Source organism: Tamandua tetradactyla, chromosome 24 (assembly GCF_023851605.1).
Source record: "Tamandua tetradactyla isolate mTamTet1 chromosome 24, mTamTet1.pri, whole genome shotgun sequence".
Classification (NCBI taxonomy): Eukaryota; Metazoa; Chordata; class Mammalia; order Pilosa; family Myrmecophagidae; genus Tamandua; species Tamandua tetradactyla.
In genome coordinates this window covers 25,711,395-25,729,500 of record NC_135350.1, presented here as the reverse complement: position 1 = coordinate 25,729,500, position 18,106 = coordinate 25,711,395, and the positions used below count along the sequence as shown (strand labels likewise).

The 18,106-nt window shown below is 36.3% G+C and overlaps 1 pseudogene; it reads right to left on the bottom strand.

The window, feature by feature from the left end:
* Positions 1 to 5,265: 5,265 nt before the first annotated feature.
* Positions 5,266 to 16,761, bottom strand: LOC143668162 (glycoprotein-N-acetylgalactosamine 3-beta-galactosyltransferase 1 pseudogene; annotated as a pseudogene).
* Positions 16,762 to 18,106: the final 1,345 nt, after the last annotated feature.

Genomic DNA, 18,106 nt, shown 5'->3' with positions numbered 1-18,106 from the left:
CATTTGTAATCAGCCAAAGGGGAGTGTCTTCTGCAATTAGTGATCCTAAATCTAATCATGGGAAGCCTTTTAAGGAGGACTCAGAGGAGACAGGTTCCATTCCTGCTTTGTCTGGTGAACCTCTCCTGTGAAGTTCATCCAGGCCATCCATTGGAGTCATTGGCTTTGCAGCCTGCCTGTGGATTTTGGACTCTGCATTCCTACGGTCACGTGAGACACTTTTATAAATTTTATATTTGCAAGTGTTCCCTGTTGATTCTGTTTCTCTAGAGAACCCTAACTAATACACCAGTTATTTTCATAAATGTTTCAGGAGTATCGATTTTCATTTCCTTGAGCCTGTATTAGTACTATATTAGTACCAGATTGAGACACTGTTGTACTTGAAACAGTCCTTCACTTGATCAGATTTTCTCATGTATATCTTCCTATTCTTCATTTAAAGAATAGCTCCATTTTCACTAGCCCTTCCCCTCTTTCTCAGCTCTTGCCCAGGGCACTAACCATTATGAATGTGAAAACTTCCAATATTTCACTGTTCCTTCCTGCTACTCTCTTGTTTTCTCTTTACTCCCTTCTTTTCTTTTGTAAAGAATAATTTGATGGTTTCTCTACAACTTTCTAGTTTCCCCAGAAAGAACACTGCTTCATCAATGGTTTTTAAGGGCCTCCAATGACTATTCTGTGTTTTCCTCCAACTTCTTTCCTCAGTGTTCTCTTCTCCTTCATGAATCTAAATTATGAAAATTTTCACATAATTCTCAGGTTTTCTTTATCTCTTCACCTCCTATTATAAATTTTCTTGAATAATGCCCCTGTGCCTAAAACTTTTTTTTCATGAAACTCATTCACATCTAGTTAAAGTCATCACTTCATTTTTAATAAAACCCACATACACATATTGAATAATTTTATAATGCCTGTCACATCCCTGGTGTCTGAACACCCAACAGGCATTGCAGAGATGCATTTTAGTTGGTTAGTTCCTGACTTTCCATTCATTGTTCACAGGCTGTGGTAGCACTGCCATCATCCACTTCTGTCTTTTGATGTTCATGTGATTGCCTGTTACTTTCATACAATTAATTTGTAATTAACACAAGCCTGCACAAATGTTTGTGAAACTAACACCTCTCAGAAGGAACATTTCGGTAACTATACTCTCTGAGCTTCTTTTATCTCATCTGGAAAATGGATAGTAATACTACTTTACTTACAGGGTTATTGGGAGAATTGTGGATGACAATTTATGATAAACTCCTAGTAGAATTTGGGAAACATGATAAGTGTTATAAAATGGTGTCCATTAGCACCCTGAATATTATTACTTCTCAAATAAACCAATAATTTAGTGAGAATGAGCCATTCTTTAAATGAAGAATAAGATGTACATGAGAAAATCTGATCAAGTGAAGGACTCTTTCAAGTACAATAGTATCTCAGTCTGGTACTAATATAATTTACAGGCTCAAGGAAATGAAAATTGATACTTCTGAAACATTAATGGAAATAACTGGTAGCAAATTTAATACTCAAATTCAATTATCATATTTCAAAAAGTATTAAAAATTGGACACGTTATTATCTTTCAATCTTATTATACTAACAAAAACTTCTCTGAAATTTAGAGTTTTTGAAAGGAAATAATGTAAAACTGAGACAAAAACCAGCATTGTAAATTAGGACTTCCTACTAGAAAATATAAGTATATTGTTATTAGAAAACATATGACAGCAAAAGCCTTATGACTTGAAACCATGCATCAAAATGTCAAAAATTTTAATCTAAAAGATGAATAAATCATTGCCACCATGAAATTTGGTTTGACCTGTAGGATTTTTTGTGTTACCGGGTCATATAAGACAGTCAAGTGATTCTTTAGAATGATGAAGTTTTAACTCATAGTAATTGGCAGGAAAAAACCTGAATATTATGAAACAGTATTTTGAAACCTCAATTTGGAATTTTTACTAATAATTATAGGCAGTTTTGATGACATTCATTTATGTATGCTTTAAATAAATTAATATGTGGTTGGAACTTAAAGAATTCTTCTTGCCCCAATGTGAAGTTACGCCACTTGGAGAATTACATATTTTATGTCAGGCCCTGGTACTAATCACCCCAGAGTAGCTAAAGCATTTTGCCAAAATGAATGATCCACTGACACTTTAAATCTTTTACACTTAATACAGTGTGACCATGGACTTTACTGATTTTAAAACATGCTATCGTCTAAATCTAAAAAATGTCTTAGTTATCCTTAGTGTGCTCCAAGGACCATTTGTTCTTAAGATTTAGGATGAAAAACATTCACCTGAGGCTTCTAGAGCCTACCCCTAGAGTCTCTGATTCAGTCTTGGATGACACCCAAGAAATGGTATTTCTCAGTTCTCAGGTGATGCACATGCTGTTGGCTGGGACCACAACTTTAAGAAGTACTGCCCTGGGTACTCTGGTAAGAAGGCATAATCTGGTCCTACACTAGAATCAGAATTCTGGGATTAGGGGGTTTGAGATCTCATTTTAATAAGCTCCCTAGCATGAGTGTGAGAACCATGATGCAAGAAATATGATGGCAAATTGGCAGGTAAATTTGGCCAATGCATCAAATGTCTTATATAAATGAAAATGGAAATAATATTAAATGATTAACCCTAAGCCTGGCATGATGCAAAGAACACATGAGGCTTTCAGGTGGAAATCCTAGCTCTATTACTTACTAGCTTTGTAACACTAGGAAAGTTACTTCAATTCATTGACCCTGTTTCCTCATCTATAATATGGGAATAAAAAAGTTTTGTGAGGATTAACGCTAATACACACAGAGTACCTAAGCGCATACAGGTGACAAGACATAAATACTAGCTATTACTTATTAGCATTACAGGAAATATATTAAATATTCCTTCAGTATTATATTCATTCAAAGTAGATCTTTCATTCATTTAGACTAAATATTTACACCCAAAGGTAACAGAATAATTAGAAAAACTTATATCTATTCCTCCCTATTCTGGGCCAGACAGTGTTCTAGAACTCTTATGTATATTACTCATTTAATCCCCATAAAATTCTTGTAAAGTAGGTAATATTATCTCTAATTTACAAATGAGGAAATTGAGTCACAGGGAGATAAAGTAAATTGCTTAAGGTTTACAAACTCATAAATGATGCAGCAGGAATTTAAATCCAGGAAATGTGACTCCAGGGCCTGGAAGTCAACACAGTGTTAATTTCCTATGAGCAAATTTGAAGGATTTTGGATGTCTACCATGAACAGGAATATAGCATATATAGACTACAAATAAATGCTCATCCACAGAAAGGTGAAGCGTTGTTCAAAAATTAGAATGAATTCCTTGACATTTTAGCGGGTGACACCACCATAGAACTACAAGAAAAAAGTTCAGTAGGTAGATATTGGGGAGTGTTTTCACTATGTGGAGGGAGTAATCCATAATTAGCTGCTAAAATAATCATCTTCTCAAAAATCCCATCCAGAAAGGTCAAGGTTTTGACACATATTGACACAATAAATATAAATCACTTAGCTATAAACATAGTATATGGCATGACATCCATATAAAACTAGCATAATGATAAACATGAGAGATGTAAATAATTATTAACATTGAAAAGAATCTTATAAAAAGTCCATAAAATATGTTGTTATGATACACCCAGATACTACTGCTAAGCTAATGAGAACTAAAATTTTTCTTTCCTTCTAGAAACTCTTTAAAGAGAGGATCACTAAAATTAGAGTGAAACATTTATAAATGTGTTGTTTTGTTTTTTAAGAAAAATTTATTTATTTATTTTTTATTTTACATGGGCAGGCACCAGGAACCAAACCCAGATCTCTGGCATGGAAGGCGAGAACTCTGCCTGCTGAGGCACCATGACCCACCTATATAAATGTATTTTTGAAGGCTGTTCTTAAATGTATTTCTACTTTGTTAAGCTTATCCACTGAAAAACATAATCATTCCAAGTAGTAAAAGCCAGCATTGAGTTCCGGGTTGTTACTCATAAATGGTATTTCGTCTTTTAGTTTATGATATCTTTTAGTTTACTTAAACATTCAGAATTTTCTAATGTTTTAAACTCTGGTCAAAATTTTGCATTTCAACTGTTTTGCCAGTCTAATAACCACCTCAGATCTGAAAAAATGAAGAATTTTAAAACTGTTTTAAACCAATTATAAAAGGTACAAACAAGTTCTGAATTTTTCAATGAGACAAAAATAGAAGGAACTATAATTATGTAATTGGAAAGAGTTTTAAATAGTTAAAAATGTTATTTGGTAATTCCTGAGTATGGTACCAATATAAGAAAAGCATCCCCAAGGAGCATTATATTTTCTATTAGCTATCTATAATTAATGACGGGTAACTTTGGGGACAAAATATTTAAGAACGTATGCTTACAGAATGCTGCTAATGTTTTGAGTAAATAAATATTAATAGAGGAGAATGTTATTCAGGAGTGATTAGTGAAAAATTAACCCCCAATTAGAACCAATTATATACCAAAAGTATATAATATAGTCAAGCCAACAATAATTCCAAAGTATGGTTTTAATAATGCACTTTAAGATAAGTTCCACTCATATGTCATCTCTTGCCAAAAGAAATAATGCTGTAGGAAATCACAGGAAGAATTTTATTAGATAAACAACATGGGGGCAGCGGAGGGATTTTTTTTTCATTTATGTCATACTGCAAATACCAACTCATATCTTGCATTTACAAACAATGCTGGACAATGATTTTTCTTCTAGAATTTCCTTAAGGCAGATAGTTTTTAGCATTGTGTGCTACTAAGATGGTACAGTGTACTTTTAGCAAATTTAACTATTTTAGTTTCTCAGTGATAATAACACAGGTGGTCAGGAACTGGCAACAAAATCTCTTTTTCATTCCCTCTACCAGGCCACCATTTTAAAAACACATATTCTTTATATGTAAATATATAACTGTATTAAAACACTTTAACAGATGAAAGATCACTAAAAGCTTCAGTTTATAATCATTCATATGAAAGATTTCTAATATGAAATACTCATTTAGGAAGAATTCCACACTAGGATCCAGTATTCTCTACCAGAAATGTAGAAGTCCTTCTTCAGTGCCATGAAGACATTTTACCTCTCTTCATTCATGTTTTTTTTTTTTTGCAATGGTTTCCACACTTTACTTTTGAATCATCATTTTTGTATTCCTCACTTATTTTCCTTAGTATACGCTCATGTAAGGGAGGTTAATATCTGTATAAATAACCATATGGGCAAAGATGATAAAGGGGGTTTTCAAAACCATTCTTAGTTACAAGGTCAACATAATGAAGAGAAATGGCAAGATCAGAACAACCTCTAGGACCCCTTAATGTGGGACAATAGTTATAAGCCAGCACCAAAATGTTTGGGGTACATAAGTGCTATTGTGGTACAAAGAGATGCAGTTTCTTTTCCAGTGGTAGCTCTGGAATCTCCTGGTTCTACATTTACAATTTCTATGCATCTCCCCAGTGCTGTCTTAAATGGAGGAATTATGTGTACATTCATCTGTTTTAAATGCACCCACAAGTTCCTTCAAGGCTTCCTTGCTCAATGCACATATCGCTTCTCCACTCATGTAGCCCTACTTTACATAGTGCTTAAATCTTCTTCCAAAGTAAATGGGTCATTCAATTTGAAAGAAACTATCTCAGATTATCTGGTATGACATGTGTATCATCTGCTTAATAAAACAATCAGCACCTTCTAAATAGGGGTCATAAACATGCTTAAAAGCTTTAATTGTTTTCCAGTTTAGCTGATCTGTGCCTTCTTTGGCTTTTAATTTCACAATAGGGAAGTCTTTATTTTCTTCTGAACTCATAACCCAAACACTATTTCAACATTGGGCCCATGTAACTTTGATGTGTTTGGCCTTTTTCTGTAAGTTTTGAGGTCCTGTCATAAACCAACAAAGAATTTTAAACTTCTGATAGAGTTTTTCAGTGATGTCTCCATCTTCACCTTTATGTTGGCAGGCATCTGCATTGAAGTTCATCTATCTTTTTAGATGATTCTGAATTATCATCTGAACATGTAGCATGAGAATCATGATGAAGAATATAGGTCTCAGTGTCACTTTGTTCTTAGACAAAATGCTAAATAACTGAGAGCATTAAAAAAAAATCAGATTGCTGTTCCACAGAGGAAGATTCCTAACAAGAATTCAGCCACTTCTCCACCATACTGAACAAATTTTAAGTGCCAGTGTTGAGGATGTAGTTACATCCCAATCCCTTGAAGGATTGTGTCTTGTTCTGCCAATCCTGACTGTTCTACCTTTGCCCAGATCCCCAACCACCTTCATTTTAGAAGGGGATTTGAAGTTGGATGAAGTCATTGAGAATTTTGTGACCCCAATACTTTTACATGACCCTTAGACTATCACTTCTTTTCTCTAGATCACACATCCTCAGTAGCATTAAAGTATAATGAAGCTGTACACACAATGCTATCCCAGGGGAATCCTGAAAATTCACCTTGATCCCTACACATCTCTTGTGAGATCTTCGACATAACAATTATATATGGTATTTTTTGTTTGTTTGATTGTTTTTGGCATGGGCAGGCACCGGGAATCGAACCAGGTCTCCAGCACAACAGGCAAAAATCATAGTAATTATAAATATACTCTTAAAGGAAATCACACCACTTTCACCAACGTGTTTTCATTTAATCTTCAAAGAATTGAGATTAGCTGAGCAATGATTAGTTCACCATTATTTTCCAAATGAAGAAGCAAATCTCAGAAAGATTAAGTGACTTGCTAAAGTTCATACAATATGTACATGATAGATCCTTAATTTTAACTCCTGTGTCATTTCTGTAATTAAAATAGGCTTCCATGGCAATTAGATTTGGTTGTATCTGAAATTCCTTAAATGTACCAAGCCTTTCATTATACACACAAAGAAATATGAAGCATTAGTAAGTTCACCTTGAGAAACATAATTAACATCAAATGTTTTTCTGAAAGCAATGTATTTGTTATGATTAATAAAACAGAATTAATCAAGTAACTTAGTAGAACATTAAATCCCAAGATTAATGAAAACTAAGTTTAACTACTTCACCATTTTTTTGGGTTCATCCTTACTGGAACCTATACTTTGGCAGAAAGCATAGGGCTAAAGCAATGGGGTGGTTTAATATTCCTTTGGCTGGGCATCTCTACTGTTGAAAACTGATTTTTAACATCTTGTTTATATTGTTTTTTCAGTCTTATTTTGTTTGATTGTTCATTCATTCACTCATTTTTTCAATAAACATTGTAACATGGTTGAAAATTCATGCATACTACATCTCAGATGTGCAATCAAAGTGTGCTTTGTGAATTGTTTAAAAAATTTTAGTCTGTCCCATAATCTCCCATCTTAAGTAAAGGGAAATAGTAACTTTTCATTATAGTTAGAGTTAAACTTGGTCCATTACAATCACTTAAATAATCCCCTTAATTGTCCTTTTATGCTAGAACTATGAAACACCTAAAAGAATGTAGAGAAGTATCTTCAGCACCTTATGATAGCCAATGGTTTCTTACACAAAAGCATGAGGAACAAAAGAAACATATATAATGCAACCTCACCAAAATTAAAAACATCTGTTCCCCAAATAAATTTTTCATGCAAATAAAAGACAATCTACACAATGGGAGAAAATATTTGGAGTCCAAATATTTGATAAAGGATTAATATCTCATATTTGTAAAGAAGTCCTTCAACTTAACAACAAAAAGACAAACAAGCCAATTCAAAAATGGATAAGAGATGTGAACAGACATTTCTCCAATGAAGCTACAGAAATCACTAGTAAGCAAATGGAAGATGCTCAACATCATTGGATATCAGGGAAATGTAAATCAAAACCCCAATGTTATAACATTTCAAACCCATTAGAATGATACTATCAAAAACATTTGTTAACCACCACCAATCATCTCATGAAGGGCTGGAATGTGGATAAATGGTTATATCCATTTTCTGTGCATACAGGAAGGATAAAGACTATTCTGGGGCCAGCATAAATGCTAAGAGTTAGAATAGGCAGAGTTCAGGCTGATATGATGAACAAGTTCCTTAGGCTGCCTTCTGCAATACATGTTGCAATATATGTTGACACAGCAAGGATTTTCCAGACATGGAAATTTCCTAGCATAGATTATAAAATTCCTTGGTATAGACAAATCAATACTAGATTGGAGAGGTTGTCAAACCAGGTGTCTTCTTAAGTGCTTCCAACCCAGAGGTTCAAATTCTCTGGCTGTTGGCAGATAAACAGTGTTCCCAGAACTTTTCACAACACAGCAGAGAACAGTTCCTTCTGTTATGAACCTGAATAATAAGAAGGCACACCTGCTGCTAGGAAGTTGAATTCCAACAAAATTGAGTAGAAGAAACTGCACATAGGGAACTATGCGTAACTATTCCATCTTTGAACCAAAGAATTTTAAGATATTATTTTCAAACACCCTCACTTACAAAATAAGGAAGTAAAGCTTTCAATGAGTAGGTGAAGAGGGAAGGGGGTCCAGTATAGGGTAACAGTGTTCCAATGTCAGGAGAGCCAAGACAGGCCTGGAACATCTCTCAGTATTCATGAGCTATTATTCTCTTTTACTTCTATCTCCTCAGTAACCCAGTCCCAGCTTTATGAAACATTACAAGTCAGACATCTATCCATGAAAAATTCAGACTTTCAGTAAGGAGGATATAATTGGCTAAGCTTGGTCAAGGAATCACCAATGGTATGGACATAACGGTCCCCAAATGAGTTGGCATCCTCAGTCCTGGAACCTGTGCATTTGTCACCGTACATGCAAAAGGGTTTTTTTTCCCTTAAAATGTTATCCTGAAATAACAAGATGACCCCAATCAAATTATACTGATCTCAAAATTGGAGTATGATAGAGCCTGAGTTTAGAAAGGCAGATATGACTTACATGACCATGCTTGCATTATTCAATTCTATTGTTGCCGTGACAAATCACCACACACTTTCTCAATAGGATATCAAAAAGGGAAGATATGGTATCTAGCATTGCCTACTGTAATCAAAATCTTAGATTTAATTTATGAAGTAGATGCCAACACCATGCACATTTTACAGATGAAATTACTGAGGCTTATAGAGTTGCATAAATTTCCCAGGATAGCACAACTAAAAGGGGAGACAAAATTCCCAGAGACCTAACTCCAAAATCTTTGCAACCCTCACTAATCATAAGTATCAACATCATCACAGGTAATATCATTGTCACTCTTACTATTCTTAGGTACTGATCTAATTGCTTTACATTTATCGAGTCATTTACTCTTCAGTATAGGAGTTAAATATATTCTTTTTAACTCTATTATTCTTTTAGAATAGTAACACTATTATTCTTTTTCACAAAAATGTTTATCAATAGTATCTTTGTCATCCTTAAAGCCAGTTTTGGGTCTTCTAGCAGTTTTTCCAGAATATTTCAAATTTCCTTCCATGTATGGTGCTAAAGACACAATTTGTTTTCAATCAGGAGTTGATTCAATCACTGGAAATTTTATACCCTACCTCTTACCTTCCAGAAATTTATGACTTGCTACAGTATTCCCTGTGTGTGTACTGTTTCTGGGGGCACATGTCACCCTGGGATTTGCCCACCCTCTTCTTGGGGAATCTCTACACTTTCTCCAGGGTGGGCAGAAATTTCCCAAATTCTGTGACTTTCTCTTTCTTGAATTTATTGTTCCATTGGGGCTCATTATCTAAGAAACTAGGAACTGGGAGATAATTTTTTTGTAGTCTTTTTATTTTCTATCTTCATTCCTGAAGTGATAATTTTTAATACAGAAGAGCTTTATATTATTGTAATTCAGTTTTTTAGAGCAACTTCTTCTGTCATGACAGCATCTATCTATTTGCCTCTTTGAGAGTTAAAAATAACAGGTTTGTGTTATTTCATTTTAGGGAATCTTGTTTTTTCTTTTTAGGGATTGTTTCCTCTGATTTCATTTTATCTATGTTTGTTTGTTCTCTAACTTTCTAAGCTTTTATTAGAAAGCTTGAACCACCTTAGTTGTCTCCTGAATTATATTTTATGCTCCTATTAAGGAATGGGAGGCAAACAAACTATCTGAAATCAATGAACACATCATTCATCACACAGTCGTCTGCTGGGCTTTATTGTTAGGAATCTACATGCCAAAACTGTTAGATCTGTTCTCTTGGGCCTGTCATATTTTTTAAAGGATGTTCCAATATTCAATATTTAGGTTACATGCTGTGGTAGTTAGACAGTTGTCAACTTGGCCAGGTGAACATGCCTAGTTCTGTTGCTGTGGACATGAGCCAAGGGTATGTGAACCTCATCTGTTGCTGATTACATCTGCAGTCAGCTAGGAGGCATTCCTGCTGCAATGAATGATGTTTGACTTAATTTGCTCATGCTTACATGAGAGAGCACAACATAGCACAGCCCAAGCAGCTCAGCATACCTCATCTCAGCACTCACAGCTCAGCCCAGGCCTTTGGAGATGCAGAAAGGAATCACCCTGGGGAAAGTTGTTGGAACCCAGAGGCCTGGAGAGAAGGCCAGCAGAGATTACCCTGAGCCATTCCATGTAAGAAAGAACCTGAGATGAAAGTTAGCTGCCTTTCCTCTGAAGAACTATTGAAATAAATCCCCTTTTATTAAAAACCAATCTATCTGTGGTGTGTTGCATTCTGGCAGCTAGCAAACTAGAACACAAGCTCAGCTTCAAGTATTCAGGAGTCCAGTGGGGTGCATCTCTGTGGCTACAGAAAATTCTGCAACTTCCACAATTTCTGAAAGAACAGCTTCTGACAACTCTAAATAGTGGTTTAACCCAATATAATTCTGGCACTAAATACCAGAGGTAGGCCAGACTCCACAGGTTAAAGGAAATCCTCTATAAGTTGCCTTTCAGGTACAGTCACAATCCTGGGCTGAGGATCCCATGCTTCTGACCAGCAACCTACAAATTCATGGGTTCTTAACATACCTTCAGGTTTCAAAATTAGCTATAGTGACTCTTGGTGCTCACTGAAAGCACTATACTTACAATTATATTTTTATTATAGTAAAAGGGCACAAATAAGATAAAGCCAAAAGAAGACATCCAAAAGGAAAGGACTGGGAGTATTCTAAATGCACATGTCTGTGTCCTACACACACAGAGTCAGGACACAACACCTACCTGGCACAGAGATGTACCTTATCATCCATGGAAGTCTTGTGGGTTCCTAGTGTCCAGGTTATATGGGGTCCTATCACAGAGGCCTAAGTGATATGCATGTTGCACTCAATCTGCACACTCTGTTCTCCCAGAGCTGCAGGAGATGTGTTGCTATGATATGATTCCAAGCCCCAAACCCTTAATCTCATGGTTGGTCTTTCTGGTGTGGTCAGTCCCAAAGCAAAGACTGCATGTTTGGCAGGCCCCATTCTGTAAATACCTCATCTCCTCTTTAGCACCACATGAAGAACAAATGACCTGCCTTCTTCACTGGATATAGCAAAATTTTAGAGGTCATTTTCCTAGGAACTGGGGACAAAGAGCAGCCAAGGTTTCCATGATATTACAGAACTCCTTGAAGATCCAAATATAAGTCACCTGGGAGTAAAAGGCAAAATTGAGATCTATCCACATAGATCCAGAGAGTCTTTTCTTTTCATCTCTAAAAACTGCTAACCAAATCTAGAAGATAGTATGTTAATCTCTTGCTTAATAGATTTAAATATTTTCTTTAAGATGGAGTGGGAAATTTTGATATCATGTATCATATATCTGCCTTATGTAAACACAAGCTCTTAAATAATCCAGCAAGAAAATAAATGTGTGGATGACTCTGTAAGTAATATGCAAGATTGACCAAGTGTTTTTTAAAATCTTATAATGTTTTATAGAAAGCTGATATTCATTCATCTCATTTTAGTAATTATTTGGTAGCAGGGTATATCCTTTTATTGTTGAAAAATTGAGAGAAAAATCACAGCACTTTTAATTAAATTCACAATTACCTATAATTACTTGTAACTTAAATCTTTATTTCATTTCTTTCCTATTTGTAATGTAGCAAAGTAGTTAAATAATATAAAGTTAAAGCTCATTTGCACAAGTGAAGCAAAGCAGTTGTAGTTTAAAAGTTAATCTTAGTTCTGTAGGTCCCTTCATTTCCAGGTGACTGAGGTAAATAGCTTATTTTATACATTTCTCCACTTTTTTCCTTTCTTAATGAGCATATATATAAATGAATGGAGATCCTGTTTCATTTTTTTGTCCATAGAAAAGTTGGTTCATACATTACTCATTACTCTGTATCTTGCTTTTTATAATCGGTGACACTTCTTAAACATCTGTTCTTATAGAAATAATCTACTCCCTTAAATATCTGCTTCACATTCCAAAATAAGAAGATTGGATCTCTTACTCAATCAGCACAACTGTCAATCAACAAAATGTTTTAAAGCTTTTTTTTTTTTTTACCTCTTGATAAAAGAAGGGAGCAAAAAGGCTAACCTTTCTATCTTACACAGAAATACTTTTATGTATGTAGAACAGACCACCAAGTGAAATATTGCTGGGGAAAAGGAATTATAGATTTTAAATTTTTAATAAATAATTATATATATATATATATATATTTTAAAAGTAAGAATTTCTTAGATAATGAGTTAAATCCTTCCATGATTTTGCACAGATTTCTATGGTCTTTGGTGTCTTTCCTAAGAACAGGGCAGAGAGAAGACTGAAATTCTGAACATTTCCTTTCTGTCTAATCTGACTGATGCAGTTAGTTTTTCCTGAAATAAAACTTATTTAACAGCTGCATCTGCGCTGCCAGGTTGGTCAGCTGCTGTGCCATCTCCTCCTGGGTTGTCTAGTGAGACTAGACCTTTCTATGGTTACCCTGTCCCTGAGATTCTACGATTCTTGAGAGAGGAGAAGTGTGTTACATCAAAAGGGAGGGAAATCTATTTAATCAGGAGACATGTTCAGTGTCCAACACTTATCCAAAGCCTAGGTCATGGCTGGGAATTCATGAATCTTGCCACATCATGCTTACCCAAGACAAGACCTCCGGAGTCACTGTCCATCTTTCCTCTGATTCAAAGGTGGAAAATCTGATTCTTTTAATTGCCCATGTCTCTTTCTCTTAGGGTTGTAAATTTTAATAAATATGGATGATGCTATCCAGAAACTTATGATAATTCATATTTTTGTAGCATGAAAACCAGGAATGAGGCTGCAGGCCTCCAGGAACATTCCAGGAATTTAGAACAGGCTGAGACTAAGGATCTGCAGTTTTGGGAAGCAGGCTTTATTAGCTCGTGTGCATGAGGGCCCAGATAAGTCACCTCAAAAGTCTGAGCCCCGAACAAAAAGCAACCTTAGCTTTTATAGACTTTTTGACATGTTAAAGACAAGGTACACAATTGGCTGATTTAAGCTGAGAATGGCCCAGAGCTGAACTGTTGAGGGGCCCCCACCCCAGGAATGTCTTCTTTTGCCAACCTGCATCTTTACCAGTTCCTGAAGGCTAGGGGAGGGGGGGTTTATACCAGGAAATGAACCTTATATTATCTCACTTGCCTGCAAGGAGAGGGGGTTTGGGGTTTTTCCACAGAGAGCACAGCTAAACCAGAAAGAGGGCAAGTCCTGCCTGCTACATTTTCACCAAGAGGGAAAGCTAGTAGGTGATTAGTGATATCTCATTTATTTTCCTTTCCTATTTCATTGACCACTACCAATGAGGTTTAGAAACTTTTCATGTCTTAATGGTCATTTTTAGTTCCTCTGCTATGAATCCCATTATTGGCCATTTTTTAAAAACTTTTTTTCTTGTATAGTATACCATATATACAAAGCAAAGATACAAACAAGCAATAGTTTTCAAAGCACTTTTCAACAAGTAGTTACAGGACAGATCTTTGTCATGGGCTACCATATGATCCCCTCATATTTTTCCTTCTAGCTGCTCCAGAATATAGGAGGCTAGAAGGCTTAAATATTTTTTTATAATCACAATCAACTTTTCCCCTTCTTTTTGTGAAAAAAAAGCCATATATACAAAAAAGTATTTCAAAGCACAACACCACAATTAGATGTAGAGCATATTTCAGATAGGAATCAAAGGAAACTACATCAGCATGATAAAGGGAATATGTGAAAAACCAATAGCCACCATTGTACTCAATGGAGAGAGACTGAAAGCTTTACTGTTAAGATTAGCAATGAGACAAGGATGCCTACTGTCACCACTATTATTCAACATTGTGCTAGAAGTTCTAGGTAGGGCAACCAGGCAGGAGAAAGAAATAAAAGGCATCCCACTTACTTTATTAAGTAGATTTGTATGAACATCTTTGATTAGTTGTTCCAGTGTCTGTGTCTCCTCTGGTGTTATAATTTGGTCATTAAGCAGGGCTATATCTGTCTGCACTTTGATACGCTTAGTGATCTTCTGTTATTTTAATCGCATGTAAATATCTTGATTGATTTACTTTGGGAGTTGATTTCTTTCCGTAGTCTAAGGCCTTGTGTTTGTGGGATGGTTGTGTAGCATGGATCAGGATACTGAGTGGGCACTCAGTGCAATGATTTGTTTCAGGGCAAGTATAGGCCCAGGTTGGGGATGTTACACTGATGTTTGTGAACATGGGCGCCCATGGCCAGTGGGTATGCTGGTCTGGGGGGGTGTAACCCTGATGTGCACTGGTCTGAAATGTGGGGCACTTTGTTTGCATGTGTAGATCTGTGGCAGCAGATTGGCATTTACCTTCATGGGTTGGGGGCAGATGTGATCCAACAGCACTGGTCAGCACTTTTTCAGAGCTAGAAAGTGTGGCTGAGGGCTGTACACATGCATAGTACTGCCATAAATGGAAGGTCCCAGAGCTGAATGAAATGAATGGAGGCCCCCACGCATGCATGGGTCTAGGTGTTGTAAACTGAAGTTTCCAGAGTGGAAGGACATGATTGGGGGCTGTAGGCATATGGAAGACTAGGAGAGTTGTAAACTGATAGGCAGAGCTCAGGGTGGGGGGCAGGGTGAGGCTGTGCGACACTGTAAATGGGGGGCAGGATAGCCTGGGAATGGTGGTCAGTGCCTGAACCCTTTATACACTGGCAACTGCCTGCAGGGAACAGGGAGGGGGAACTAGTGCTCAGAAGGGGTACAGGAGAGGTGGGTTGGGCTGCATTTGGGGTGGGAGTGTGGGACAGTTACGTGCACTGCAGTTGGTGGCATGGGGGTGCCTGAGCATGAGAAGTCAGAGCAGGTGATGTGGTTCAGGTGTGTGGGGTGTGGTTGGTCACTGGGCTGTGCTGGTGTGGGTAGTGCACCCAAGGAACATGGCCTGGCTTACTTCCTAGTCCCCTGCTCCCGTCCGTGCACTCCAGTGGGCTCCATGCCTCTGCACTAGGCTCCAGATTTCTGCCTCTTAGTTCCTTGGCCTCTGCTTATTGTCCATTTTTAAAAATGCTTGTTTATTATATTCATATTAAGAAAACTTTCTTTCTCAATAATATGCGTGGCCAATATTTCAAAAAGTACTTTCATTATATTGTTAAAATCTATATCCCTCTTTAAGACATTCAATTTAAATATCTCATGATATATAAGGAAGTAAAGCAACAGATTTTCACACACTATGAACATTTTGACCATTGTCACTTCACCCCCGGTCTCTGTTTCTCCCATAATTCTCTTTTTAACATTTATGACATTTATGACATTTGTCCAGCTGTGCCCTTTAGCTTTGGAAATTATTGATTGCAGACATAGCCAATAATTTGGGTACTGGAATATCTTTTTAAATAACAATGTATGGTTAAATATTTATATAGTTTGCTCCAATCTAAAAATTGCTTTGCCACATACACCGATGTTTGTGTAAAGTAATATTATAATTTATCTCAGGGTATTGGCTTCTACAATTGTGTGGTTTAGCCCATTGGCAATTCATGAGGTAGGCAACAGTCTGAAACTTTTGGTCTGGAGCTGATGTTGCAGTGTTGAGGCAGAACTTGTTTCTCCTCAGGAAAATTTCAGTGGAACTAGACCTTTCTGAGGAAAGGTATTGGATACAGTTAAATTTGGATGAACCCTGTCAATATGATGTGATATTCACACACATGATAGATTCTATTACATGGCAAATAAATGGTGATAGGAGGGTCCCTTTCAGGATTAGGTTTCTTATAAATATGAGTCTATATTAGCATTGGAGGATTATTGAAAATCAGGAGATTGAAAGTTTGAGAGGACATACAGGGTGGACCACATGCCAAAAAATTATGGGTGGCCTCTGTGCTCTGAGACTGACCTCTCATCAATAATCAGCAATAGATTAGGCTTCAGGTCTACAATTTCAGGGAACTCAATTCTACCAGTGACCATACATGCTTGAAAGAGAATCCCAAGATAAGGAGCAGTGGTAACTTTGGTTTCAGTCTTGGAAGACTGAACTTGGAACAAGTTCAGCCACACTTGGACTTTGACCTGCAGAGACTGTGAGACAATAAATGGCTAATGTTCTAAACTGCTAATTTTGTGGTATTTTGTATGCAGCAATAGAAAACTAATCCTATGTATACTTCATTTTCATAGTTTCTCCTGGTACCCTGGCCTGGAATCTCCTCTGACATCTCAGACCCAAAGTCCCATGGTTGCTCGATGGATATCTGTTCAATGACCATGTTTCGTTAAAAATACATGTTTCTGATACCTGGCCAACTTGTTTTCTTTTCCAAAACAATTTTCTTTTGATGGTATGCACATGTCAATATGTTTTTCTTCCTCAATTATACAATGATCTGCAGAACTATGGCCATCTTCAATTCTTCTCATGTGACAGGCATCAATGTTGATCATTTTTACTTGATGGTTTTTGCAACTTTGTCTTTTGGTTTTACGTCTGGTCATTTCTTTAACTGATGTCTCATGGCAATTTTTTCCTTGTTGGACTTTACCCAGCCAGTTTATATACGTTTAGCTTTATATTAATTTTCTGGATTGGCACATATGCAACATCCTCTATGGTCTTGTGTGGAGGAAAGAAGAAAACCCTGAACTGAAATTCTCCCAAGTCTGTCAACTCTCCTTGTCAATCATATCTCCTCTTTTTCAAGGAACTTAACTCACAATTCCACAGATAATATTGTGAACATTTTTTCCTTTGGATTTTAGCCATTGCCATCTCTGTCACTGAAATGCCCCTACTGTTTCTACTTTATATTCTAACCTTTCCTCAAAGTCTAATCACACTTTTTCTCCTCCTTAGAGCCACTCAGAACACACTGTGGATCTCCTTTCCTACACTCTTAAGAATCTTCTACACTCACCACTGATGTACATCTAGTCCTTGGTTGATTGTTATCCCAATAGATTGCAATCTCCGTGAAAGCAGTGATCTTGTCATAAATCTTTTTATTCCTCAGGAATGAAAAATATACTTTGCACATACAGACATTAATTAAATATTTATCAATGGACATTGTGTTGTTAGTCAGTGAGGAATAATGGTTGAAAATAATCTCATTTTAAATATATTTGCATGATATAGTGTGGGTTGACAATATTTTCTAGACTATGGTGGCAATCTCAGCATCATTTTAGACTATTTAATGGGAAAGTACAAATCATTAAGGGTAGAATAATACTTGCAATATAATTTCATTAGAATACAAACTGAAATCTCTATGAATATTTTTCCTGTAAAGTCGCCATTAATATTTTGTTGCCAAACTCAGTGAATTCTATTTTTGTCCTCAACATATTTCTTTGAAGTGCTTGTCCCTGATGGGTATAGGTCCATCTTGAAAATATTTGCCCTTGAGTGTCATCTCTCTTGGTTCTCCTGTTACTAATCAGATCATTTGTATTTTCTGGTGTCTTTTGCAGTCTCCTTTTTTGATGGGACATCCTTTGACTATTCCTTTCTCTCAGGAATCTATCTTCTGAACTAAAATACTCTCATCTTGGACAATTTATGAATGCTCAGGTTTTCAGTGACACCTGGTAGTGGTCAACGTTCACTATTAT